General features: G+C 38.0%; 1 protein-coding gene across 1 annotated transcript in view; it reads left to right on the plus strand.

Annotated features, from left to right (window-relative positions):
- Positions 1-9,926, plus strand: part of MFSD1 (major facilitator superfamily domain containing 1) — a 53,301-nt gene extending 43,375 nt beyond the window's left edge. The window contains exon 18 of the transcript XR_012469310.1: positions 6,972-9,926. The gene's annotated coding sequence lies outside the window, so the exon portion shown is untranslated. The remainder of the gene's footprint in view (positions 1-6,971) is intronic.
- The last annotated feature ends 1,948 nt before the right edge of the window (positions 9,927-11,874 follow it).

The raw sequence follows: 11,874 nt of genomic DNA on the forward strand, positions 1-11,874 counted from the left end.
TTTGCATTAAAGCATGTAATTTAGGCAAGATGGTATAGTAGAGAGAACTCTGAAATTGGGTTGGAATCTCAGTTCTGTAATCCTTGTGGACAAGTCATTTTACCTAGAATTCTTGATCTCAGTTTCTTCACCTGTAAAATAAGGGGATTGGGTTGGATGACCTCTGAGGTCCCTTCTATTTCCAAATCTCTGACCTTATAATCGCTGACAGTTTTTGGAGAACAAAAGAAATCAGCAAGAAAATGTGCTGCCAGAGCATGGGGTTCCTGTCTTGGCTATTAAAGTTGTTGGGAGAATCTTTGGAGAAGGGGACAGTTATCCTGAATATACTTCCTTTCAAAACTTCCCCTATGTCTGTGCAGTGGGATGGGGTCCCCTGCCTCCCCCTTCTACTTTCTTTGTTTAAATATTTTTCTAAATTTTTATTTATTTAAGGCAATGGGGTTAAGTGATTTGCTCAAGGTCACACCGCTAGGTAATTATTAAGTGTCTGAGGCAGGATTTGATCTCAGGTCTTCCTGACTCCAGGGCTGGCACTCTATCCACTGTGCCACCTAGCTTCCCCCTCTTCTACTTTAAGAGAATGTGCCAGTTTCCATTCTTCCCTTCCATAGTGCAGTATTGATGTCTGATTTTATGACAGTGGACTGGAGAGATGTTCAGTTTGGTCTCTAAAATTTTTGACTAACAGATGGAGATAGCAAATATAATATTCTTACTTGGAGCTTGAGTTGGAGAGTGAATTCATTTATAGTATATTAGTGAACATTTTGATCCTGAAATAATTTGTTCTTAAAAAACTCATGAAGCTCATTGGTCTTCTTAATGGTGGAGTGCCATATGCATTTTGGGACAGAATGGTAGAGTGGATAACACTGTACTTGAATGTGCTGCACCCTGAGCATATCACTGAACTCTCAGTCAGCCCCCCAGCACTCAGGAGCCTAATTATACATGGGCTGTGTTCTTTCTTGGCAAAGGGAGTTTTGGGTGGATTTTCTTCATTCTGGGTCTTTTGATATTCACCTAATCAGGAAATATCAAAGTTCGAGGACCTTGTGGAGGCTGTTGGTTCTATTCCAGATTCCAAAAGAATCCCCTGATAATATCTTATATTTGTATTATGCTTTAAGATCAGCAAAGCTCTTGGATATTTGAAACAATGATGACCTCTTGAGTCTTTTTTCTCCCTGCTAACCAGTCCCAGGTTTTCAATTTATCTTTGCCCCAAGACAGCAAAGTGGATTGGAGTAAGGGGGTGATATTTTATCATATCCAAAACTGATATTTAAAAAAATGAAAACAAGAGTCCCACAGAAACATTATCTTAGAGGATAAAAGGTTTCATGTATAGTAAAATGTGTCAGAAGTAATGTCTCTAAGAGGAGGGTGATGAAATATGAAGGTGTGGAACTGCAAGAAGTTTTCATTTAAATACAAGGCTCAAGCCTGAATATTCTCACTGATTTATTTTTTTGCCAATAAGTTCTGACATAAATACAGTGATCTATAATGCATCGACTGGAAAAGTCAACATTTTTTTAAGCTGACTCAGGGAAAAAAATCCTTGTTGTTAAGGTTGAGAAACATGGATATATAAACATATATATATAGATATAGATATAGATATAGATAGATATAGACATACACACACATAAATATATGTGATAATGATGATATTTGTCCTTTGTTCTAGAAGAACAAGACATCAGGGAGGTGATGCCATGATAATAAGTGAATTGAATTTGAGTGAGGTGGGCTGGGCTAAGTTCCCAACCTCACTTTCTCCTCCAGAGTCAAATGGATCCAGTGACCAGACATAAATTAGAATGACTGAAGATGGCCCTGGATGTAAGCGAGGCAATCAGGGTTAAGTGAGTTGCCCAAGGTCACTTTACTATAAATGTCTGTGGTTGGATTTGAACTCCTGTCCTCCTGGCTCCAAAGTCAGTGCTCTGACTACTGCCTCACCTAGCTGCCCTCTATATTATTTTTCTCCATGTATTTATATGCACATATCTATATATGGATATGGATATAATCACATAAAATGTATTCATATATTTGTGTATATACACAGGCTAGACTATAGTAGGTACATAAATATATACATATATATATATAATGTGTGTGTGTGTATCTTGACTTATACAGAGTATCATATGTTTAGATACACATAATGTTTAATGTAGATGCAAATATGTTTATACACACATTATATGTATACTCTAGGATGTTGACATATTTGCCTCACTTTGTCTACATCATCTTGTACTAAAAGGAATCTTCTGGCAGAGCTGTGAATGGACCTTGTGGGCAGGTTTTGTTTCCATCATCATTCCTGAGTTCGGCTCTCTCAAGTCCTGCCCTGGGCCTGCTATGAGGGATGATGGGTACTCAAAGTGCTCCCCAAGTTCTGATTAAAGACAGACAGCTAGTCAGTCACAGCCTTCTCCCTCAAGAAGACAACATGGTCTGAGTAGGTGCCAACAAGTTCAACATTCAGTGGCTCTGAGAAAGAACAAAGGAGAGTGAGCGAGAAGGGGAAAAAGAGAGGAATAGAGACAGACAGACAGACAAACAGGAAATAGGGGCAGAAATAGAGATGGAGATGACTTTTATTGAGGGAGGCTTGGAGGAGTGACCCATCAGAAAAGGTTCATCTATAGAAGATAGGGGAATCTTAGTGTTTGCCGATTCTGGGTGCATCTTGTCTGAGAATGGGAGCCAAGGTGGTGGTCGAAATATGGCCATATTTGATGGTCTTTTTCCGCTGTGTCTGACACTGTTGCTCACCCTCTCATCTTGGATATTTTCCTTCTCTGAATTTTTGTGACACTGCTTTCCCCTGGGTTGGCTTATCATCCATATTACATCCCCTACCTATGTGTATTCCATAGGACTCTGTCCTTGGTCCCCCTTACTCTTCTCTCTCTACTCACATTATTTTTACAGTTACCATGATGCAAAACACAAGATCAAGGAAATTCATACTTTGGTACAAAGGATGAACTTGTGTCCATTGTCTTATTTTTTTGGGCCCTGTTGGTCACTGATGTGAAATTACTATTAGCTTTAGGAGAATTTTTCTTCTTTATCCACACTTTTAACCAAAATGGACATTCTATGTATGTGGTTTTTGATGAATTAGGAGGGTGAGAAAGATGAGATGTATGTAACTCAGTGCTGATATTGAATCAATAGCTTGAATTCCATCCTAAAGAGTTATCAGTAATAATCTCCAAGGCTTGTGTCCCCATCCCAAAATTTTACCTTTTAGGAATATGAAATTTTTGACTTATTTATGATTTTCTGTTAAACAGTTTAATCCACCTCTCTGCTGATAACCAAGTAAGCTGATTTTAAGCAATAGTCTATTGGTGTAGTTTGCTTTTGGGGTCTCGGTAAGGAGGGGATCTCTAGAACATATGTGGGGGAGTAGACTTATGTAATAGTTGACAATCACACCAAACTTCACCCTTCTCTCCATGCTATTGGATTAGTAGAGAGATATGGATTTGGAATTTGTAAGACTGGGTTCCAATTATCTCAGTAGTCATGTGATCCTGGGAAAATCATTTATCATCTGGGGCCTCATTTTGCTATTCTGCAAAATGAGAATATCAGACTTGCTGGACTCTCAGGTTCCCTTCCACATCAAAATCCACGATCCCTATTAATTTGCTACCTGGATTCTAAGGTAATCAAAGAATGTAGTCTAATATTTCCTTGTAAGTAGAAATATACAGTCTCTCATTAATTACTCAAACCATTTTGAGCCCCTTCTCCAATTTTCAAAGAAACTAAAGAAACCACTTTTTTTTTGTAGCAAACCTTGGTCTCCTATGCTTAAATAAACACCTATGTTATTGGATAAATAATTATCAGTGTAAAAACAATGCAGAATAATATTTTAATATATGTCAGCTAAAAGAGGTCACAGCCAGAGTCTCCTCTAATCATCAAGCTGCAACTGCTAACTCTCCACAAACAATTGAAATTACCTTTCTATAGTCAGATTTTCTCAGTGAATGAGCTAAAATAATGATATAATTCCATAGTATGTTAGACATTCCTTCTGTAACCCTGAATATAGTGTTACATTTGGGAAGACAACAATTAGGTGATTTAAAAAAATTAAAAATACATAATTAAAACTCTGATATTGGATTGTTTGTAAGAGTAAAGATTTGGATCTCTTTTAAATTGTAATTTGTATAGAACATCTTTCAAATTATAATTGTAAACACTAAGTTTTCTGATCAGCTCTTTCTCAGCCACTTACAGCTGCCAATTCTATAGGGGAATAGCCCTAGTGATATTCTGGGGGATGGGAGGGTGAAGGTTGTTCAATTAGATGCTGACCTTAACCTTCCAAGGTCTTGCTCATACAAAATTAATCTACCTGCCATGTAATATGGACTGGAATTGCTTGTGATTTTTTCAGTCAGGTAATTTTCACCACAATTTGGCTTGTGATTTCCATTGGTCATAGGAGAATCACATATAATATGATAGAATTCAGCTGGCTGACTTCTATATCTATAAAACTTTGTTATAAAGGTCATTATTATCATCATTGATGATATTAATCTAATAAGTGGTCTGAAATAATTGCAAAATAAAAAATTCACCAAATATTAATCTAATCTATGGCAATTGGTAACATTAATACTATTTAATGATAATATTACTTGTAATAATTAAAATAAACATATATATCTAACATGATATAATTTACTATAGAACAATAAATATATTGATATAGTTTAATATTATTGCTATTATGACACTGTAATATGTTACAATATCATTATATATTATATTATTATATGCTATATTATATACTATATTATATTTTATTATTATTATATTATAATACTATAATAGCAGGTAGTATGGTGCTACAGTGGTTAGAATACATCACTTAGAGTCAGAATGATCTGAACTTAGATCCTGCCTCAGACATTTATTACCTATGTGATACTGGGCAAGTAAACTTTTCTGTGTCTCAGTTTCTTTATCTGTTGAATTCGGATAATAATAGCACTTACCTAATAAGGTCCTTATGATGTCAAATGAGTTGACATATATAAAGTGCTGTAAGGAACTTAAAACACTTTATAAATTCTAACTATAATAATAATGATGATGATGATGATGATGATGATGATGATGATGATGATGATGATGATGATAGTGATGATTTTGATGGGTATGAATCCAAGACTTTAAAACAATTTCTGATTTTTAGGTAACTGGATGCTGGGGAAGGGCCCTGCAACTGGAATCCTAAGGTTTATGTTCTGTTTCTGGCTTTGCCACTTGTTATGTGTCTTATCTTGATCAAAGAGGCTTCACTTTTTAGGGTTTCACTTTATTCATCTATAAAATTGAAATAGACCACCCCTGAGGTCCCTTCTAGATCTGTATCTATGATCTTAAGTGTCAGAGAGTTTTGATAAAGCTTGGATAAATATTAGTATGAAATTCATCTCTTGAGGTGGGAGCATGGAAAGTGCTCATATTGGGGTCCAGTAGACATCTCAGAGGAATAGCTAATGCATTAGATAACAAGATTGAAAGCATGTCTCCTAAGTTGCAGGCATAATGCTAGGTATGAGTAAAACACACTTTTCTTCTTAGAAAAGTGAGAAAATCCTTACTCAAATGAAGTTTACATTCTAAATTCTTAATGGGGGGGATCTAAAAGAACAATCTCATCTTACTTAGGTCAGTCAATCGATCAATATGTATTTATTAAACACTTAACCTTTGCCAGACATTGTAAGATAGGGAAGTTTTAAAGACAAAAATGAAATGTTTCCTGCCCTTGAGAGACTTGCATTCAAATAGGAATATAAATCAATAATGATAAATGTAACACCATAATGCCAGACTTAAAAACAATAATGTCACCCATTCAAATTGAGGAATTAGTGGCTTGACAGAAGTTTATCTGGAAAATATCTGGAGATTTTAGCCAATTCAAGTTCAGTCGCCAAGGGCAGGAGGAGATCACAGACTGTATGGAGAAGCACATGGCTCAGGTTGGGAGAGGTGAAGGACTCATACTGCGTGCTGCCTGATCAGAGCGTGTCAGGAGACGTGCCTTTAGTTCTTTGTAGCACATTCTAGGAAAAACACTGCTAAATTAGAGAACTTCCAGAAGAGGGAAAGCTGAATGGTCACAAATGTCTACATCTTGAAATGAGGATTGTAAAGGGAATGAGGGGATTTAACCTGTGAAAAGAAGACTGACGTGGGACACAGTAGTCTGAGGGGCTTCATTTGGAGAAGGGATTCTACTTGTCCTGTCTGGACCTAGAGGCAGAATGAGGAGTGATGGGTAGAAACTGGGAAACAGATTTAGACTTGATAGGAGGAGACATTTCTGAATCATTAGCACTAACCAAAAGTAGCTGTCTTCAAGCAACAGTAGAATGGCCTCTTTACCTCCTGAGTACATTGTAGATTTGACTTGGACTATAAGGACTAGGGGGCTCATTGAGAGAGCACAGGATGTGCTGTCAGGAAGACTCATCTAGGTGAATTCAAATCCGGCCTCAGATGCTTCCTAGCTCTGTGGCTCTTGGCAAATAACTACATCCCTTTTGCCTCAGTTTTCTCATTTGTAAAATGAGCTGGAGAAGGAATTGGCAAACCACTCCAGTATCTCTGCCAACAAACTCTGAATGGGGTCTTGAAGAGTTGGACAGGACTGAAAAAACAATTAACAACCAAAGATGGCCTTTGAGGTCCCCTTGAACTTTGAGATTCTGTGAGCTTGTGGTGACTTTTGAAAATACTAAAAATACAATTAAAGTTCAAACATAGGACTTATTTTTAAGATATTTAATACCCGTTACTTTTTTAGAATTATAAGGAATACAGTGAATCTTTCTTTTTTTCCTTTCATATACTGGTCTTAGGACTAAGAAGTAACCTATACCTGTTATCTCATTTGACAGTTTCTTTCAAACTCAGCTCAAATACCACCTTCCATGAAGACTTTTCTGATTCCCAACCACTCATCTGATTCCCAACCACTCTCTCCCTTGGTTGTGATGCCCCTTGCCCAGACTAACAGATACATTTCCTGTGCATCCTGATGGAAGGTAAGGCAGAGTGGGTGTCCTTTCTGTCTTGGTTTAGTACAAAGCTTTGATGAGACAATATATAATCAATGTTTAGTGAGTGTCAAATCCTTGTAACATCCCTGGAAAGGAGGCAAGGGAGTTGTTATTATCCCCTCTCCTCCCCAACCCTTTCTTTATGGAATTTGTTCAGGATATCCCTATAAAATTTTATAAGCTATAGAAAATTATCTGTTTTCCTTCATTTTATTCAGTGTTGAGTGCTCACTATTTTCTAGTATGAGGCTGGATTACATGAAGTAGATAAAAAGGTGACCAGGTCCCTTCCCTCAAGAAACTTATGCTTGAATGGATATGGGCTTAGGGAGATAACTGCGTCCATTACTAAAAAAAATTGGCAATAATTAGAGTTTGAGCCTTCTATGGGACTTTCTTTCCCTTCACTGGGGCAATTCTCAGTCCTCTTTCCATTTCTCATTCTGGGTGATCCTTTTCCTAGTCTTTCCATAATTCCTTCATAAGGCACAAGCCCCACCTGCTGGGGGGGTTTCCTTTGGTGCTTTCTACAAAATGGATAAAAATACATCACTGACTATGATATTATTAATGTTAATAGTATGCTTCATGGCTTTGAATCAGGGAATACTATAATCTCCAAAGAATCAAAATTGCTGGTTACCCAAATGTGGGTGTAAATATACAGCAGTATTGCCAACACAGAGTTGGGCAGAAGAAGGGTTAGTATATAATCTATCATTATAGAAATATATGACTAGAAAATAAAGTGGGCTGGTGAATGAGAGATAACAGATGGACCTCCTGTGCCACACTGAGAGCACTTAGAGGAGGATGCAGATGAAGCTGTAAAATCAGCTTGTTGGAGGAAGTGCCTACATTGATGGGATCATGATGCCCTCATTATTTGACATCATGGAATTATTCCAAGAGCATTGATCTTAGAATCTGTAAAGAGGTGAGTTTAAATTCCAGCTCTGACCTGTAGCTTGTTTTGGGACAAGGGGAAAGTCAATTAACCTCTCTAGGCCCCAATTTCCTCATCTATAAATTAGAATTAATAATAACACTAACCATGGGTGGCTAGGTGGCATAGTGGATAAAGCACCGGCCTTGGAGTTAGGAGTACCTGGGTTCAAATCCTGTCTCAGACACTTAATAATTACCTAGCTGTGTGGCCTTGGACAAGCCACTTAACCCCATTTGCCTCACAAAAGCCTAAAACAAATAATAACCCTAACCAGCCTGTTTAAGAAAAGATCACTGTAAACCTCAAAGCACTATATGAACATGAGTTATTGTTATTGTGATCGTTTAACTCTCATGGCTTCATGGAGGTGACTCTGGAGTGAAAAGCCTGGCAACTCCTCTTGAACTGTAAAAGATCTGGTGGAAAGTCCAGTGATGGATGTCATCAGCAGACCATCTTACACAAATGTGAAGAGGCTCCTTGTCAGCAGTCAACCAATCTATTGACTAGCAATCTAACCTAACAAATGGAATTTTTGTAATGCTTACTTTGCGCCAGACACCATACTCAAAGATATCAAAGAAATTGTTCTCAAAGGGCTTTCATTCAGTCCTCAGAAGGTTGGCCATGGAAATTCCCAATGCCAAGTCCTCTGCTTTAGGGCAGTAGCCCCTACATTGTTGAAATTTGAGCTCTTTGGAAATACTGAAGAATTACTAATTTGTTAGTAAATGGCACCCATGCTCAAGAATATGATATCTTGGTCATTCTTTCTGGAGTAGTCACACTCAGGCATGCCCTAGAGGGGATGGAAGAACACACTTTTCCTTCCTATACATTTTTGACAAAAATATAAGCTCCCTGGGGAGATGCTTTGTGCTGGGGCCTTGTTGGCTTTTTGGCCATTGACTCAAGTTCCTGACTTTGGCTGTGGGTGAGGCCCTTAGACCAGTCTGGAGGCCTGGATCAAGAGATCCCTGGGGAAGGTGGAAGCCCACCAGATAAAGAAGGGCAGTTGTCTGGACATCAGCATTTCATGGGGTTAGGGACTTTTCTGAGATAAAAGTGACTCCACCCTGCATTTCCAGGGTGTTTATATATCCTTCTCCTTCAGTCTCTGAGCCAAACTGTCTTCTAGGCTGCTGCTTGTACATAATGTCTCATCCCTCACCTCAGGCTCCAGTCTATAATTTCCAGGCTCATTCCACAAGACTTCCTTTTAAGCATTCTTTATTCCAGCCAAACTGGCTCTTTCTCCCATACAACATTCATTCTGTCTGTCTTTGAGACAAGTTCCTTTGACTAGGCTGATCCCTATACCTGGAGGACCGACCTACCTATCTATACCTACACCTCCTTCAAGGTCTCGCTCGAATGCCATCTCCTTCCTAAGGCCGGCCATGCTCCTGCAGCTGCTACAAAGTGGCCTTCGCCCCAGCTACTTAACGGTTAGGCTAGACACGTGTATTTTGTATATATTTTGTTTCTACTTATCTATATTCTTGTTTCCTCCTGATAGGATCTTTGCTCCTTGAGGATAGAGACTATTTCGTTTTTCCTTTTGTAACCCTATAAATCACTCCCTCAATCAGCATTTTTTAAGTCTTGCTGACAGCCCTCGCCTTCAAGGAGTTAGTGCGTGGTACGGTGTCTGCAAGCTGGGTGAACGCTCAATAAATGGATAACTGAAAAATCTCAGAATTTCTTTTCAATTTAGTATTTGCCCTGAAAAGCAGAGGCAGGATCATTTTTCCTTCCAATGGCCACACATATGTTATTTGTTGCTTCTATATATTTTTGGAGGTTTTCCATTATATTCTCCACATTTTCTTCATTCTTTCCTCTCCCTTTTCTCACTTTTGGGTCACAAATTTTCTCTTCTAATTTCATTTTCTTTATGTTTTTTTTCCGTTATTTAGTCTTAGAGTTTTCTTTGTATTATCAGTTTTTTTCATTTCTTTGCATGTGCCTCTATGCAATGGAAGATGATGTGGGTAGTAGCAGATTTCTCTTCCCATCTGCATTATTTCTTATATTTTACCAGATGTAGCCACTCTGTGTGCAGGAGTTCTTATCCTGAGGGTCCAGGGACTTATTTAAAAAATTTTTTTTGAGGGGGCAGTTAGGTGGCACAGTGCACCAGCCTTGGAGTCAGGAAGACCTGAGTTCAAATCCTGTCTCAGATACTTAATAATTTCCTAGCTGTGTGACCTTGGGCAAGTCAATTAACCCTACTGTCTTGCAACCCCCCCATTGATATTTAAAATAACATAAAATACTATAATACATGTATAATAGTAAAACAAATAAAATAATGAAAATTATTTTGATATTAAAAATATTTTGACATTCTGTTTCAATAGAATGGATTTCCTTTGCAATCTATTTTATTTTCTGAATTGAAAAACTTTTATCCTGGACAGCTTGGACATAAAAATGTGCACTATCAATTTCTTTCATCATTGTGGTGTTTGCATTCCTCTTTGCTTTGTTTGTTTTCACTTGTGCTGAGTTGTTAGCTCTCTACTTTCCTTTAGTGATTTCATTTTTATAATGGAGAGTATTAGGATTCATCTCCTTCTTCCCAGTTCTTTTGCTCTGACATCTTTTATCAGTCTATCATCACAGTTTTAGCAATAAGGTAGAATTTAGTGTCTGTCAGTCTTTGAGTTATTGAATATTTAAACAGAAGGTGCCAAGTGCCAGGAAGGCATGGCACTGAGATGTTTGGACAGAAAAGAAAAAATAAGAAAAACCTATGCCTGCCTCTTAGGAGCATGTATTCTATCATGGAAAACAATACGAACACTAATAGGAGATTAGGGACTGGACTATGATGTCACTGACACTGAGAACTTCTGGGTGAGGGACCCAGAGAAGGTGCCACACAGATGGGCACCTTCTCTGTAACGTATATTACTAAAGATTAGCCTAGAGCAGTGATGTCAAATGATGAAAACCATCTATATCACAAAACTGGACATAAGGATCCTTGCTTCTTGTCTCAGAATACCACCAATTGACATTATCTATGTTTTATTGTATTGTTATTGATTTCATTAAATATTTTCCAATTACTTTTCAATCTGGTTTGAATATTGTGGTGCAGCAATCCTTCCCACTCTTCTCAAGCTGCTTGAAGATCCTATGTTTGACATCTCTGGCCTAGAGCACTGAGATGAACAACTTTGCTGGAGATCACGGAGTCAAATAACTCAGTAGTCAGAAACTGGATTCAATCCAGGTCTTCCTAAGTCAGAGCTACCTTTTTAGAGGCATATGGTAAGCAAGCTCATCTATCATATGCAAAGGAAATTCCGTGTTATTTTATGAGAGTGGGACAAGGTCAAGAATCAGGAAAAGCCTCATATAGAAAGTGTCATTTCAGTTGAGCCTTGAAAGAAACTAGAAATTCTAAGGAGGATTGGGGAGTGGACATAAGGAGGGAGCACATTCCAGACTTCAAAGGTGTAGAAGAAGGAAATGTCTTAAACCCAGGGGACTGGTTATTGGAGTAGACCTAACTCTTTATTTGGAGATGCCTCCATTTCACCTGTAAGGCAGTTGCAATGACTGGGTCATGAAGGAAATGTTTGAAACAATCCCACAATCTTATTAGTTGTGTACCTCTCCTATGCTGTGCGCATGACTGAAGGTCTGCTGTTCTTGATGGGAGCATATATGGTCCCAGGCATGATCATAAGTCATCAGGTCTCCAGGCCCTAAGGTATGAACAAAAGTGACTTCATAAATTATGCAGGCCTGACAGAGAAGTGATACATTTTTCAAATC

The sequence above is a fragment of the Macrotis lagotis genome, chromosome 6 (genome assembly GCF_037893015.1).
Source record: "Macrotis lagotis isolate mMagLag1 chromosome 6, bilby.v1.9.chrom.fasta, whole genome shotgun sequence".
Classification (NCBI taxonomy): domain Eukaryota; kingdom Metazoa; phylum Chordata; class Mammalia; order Peramelemorphia; family Peramelidae; genus Macrotis; species Macrotis lagotis.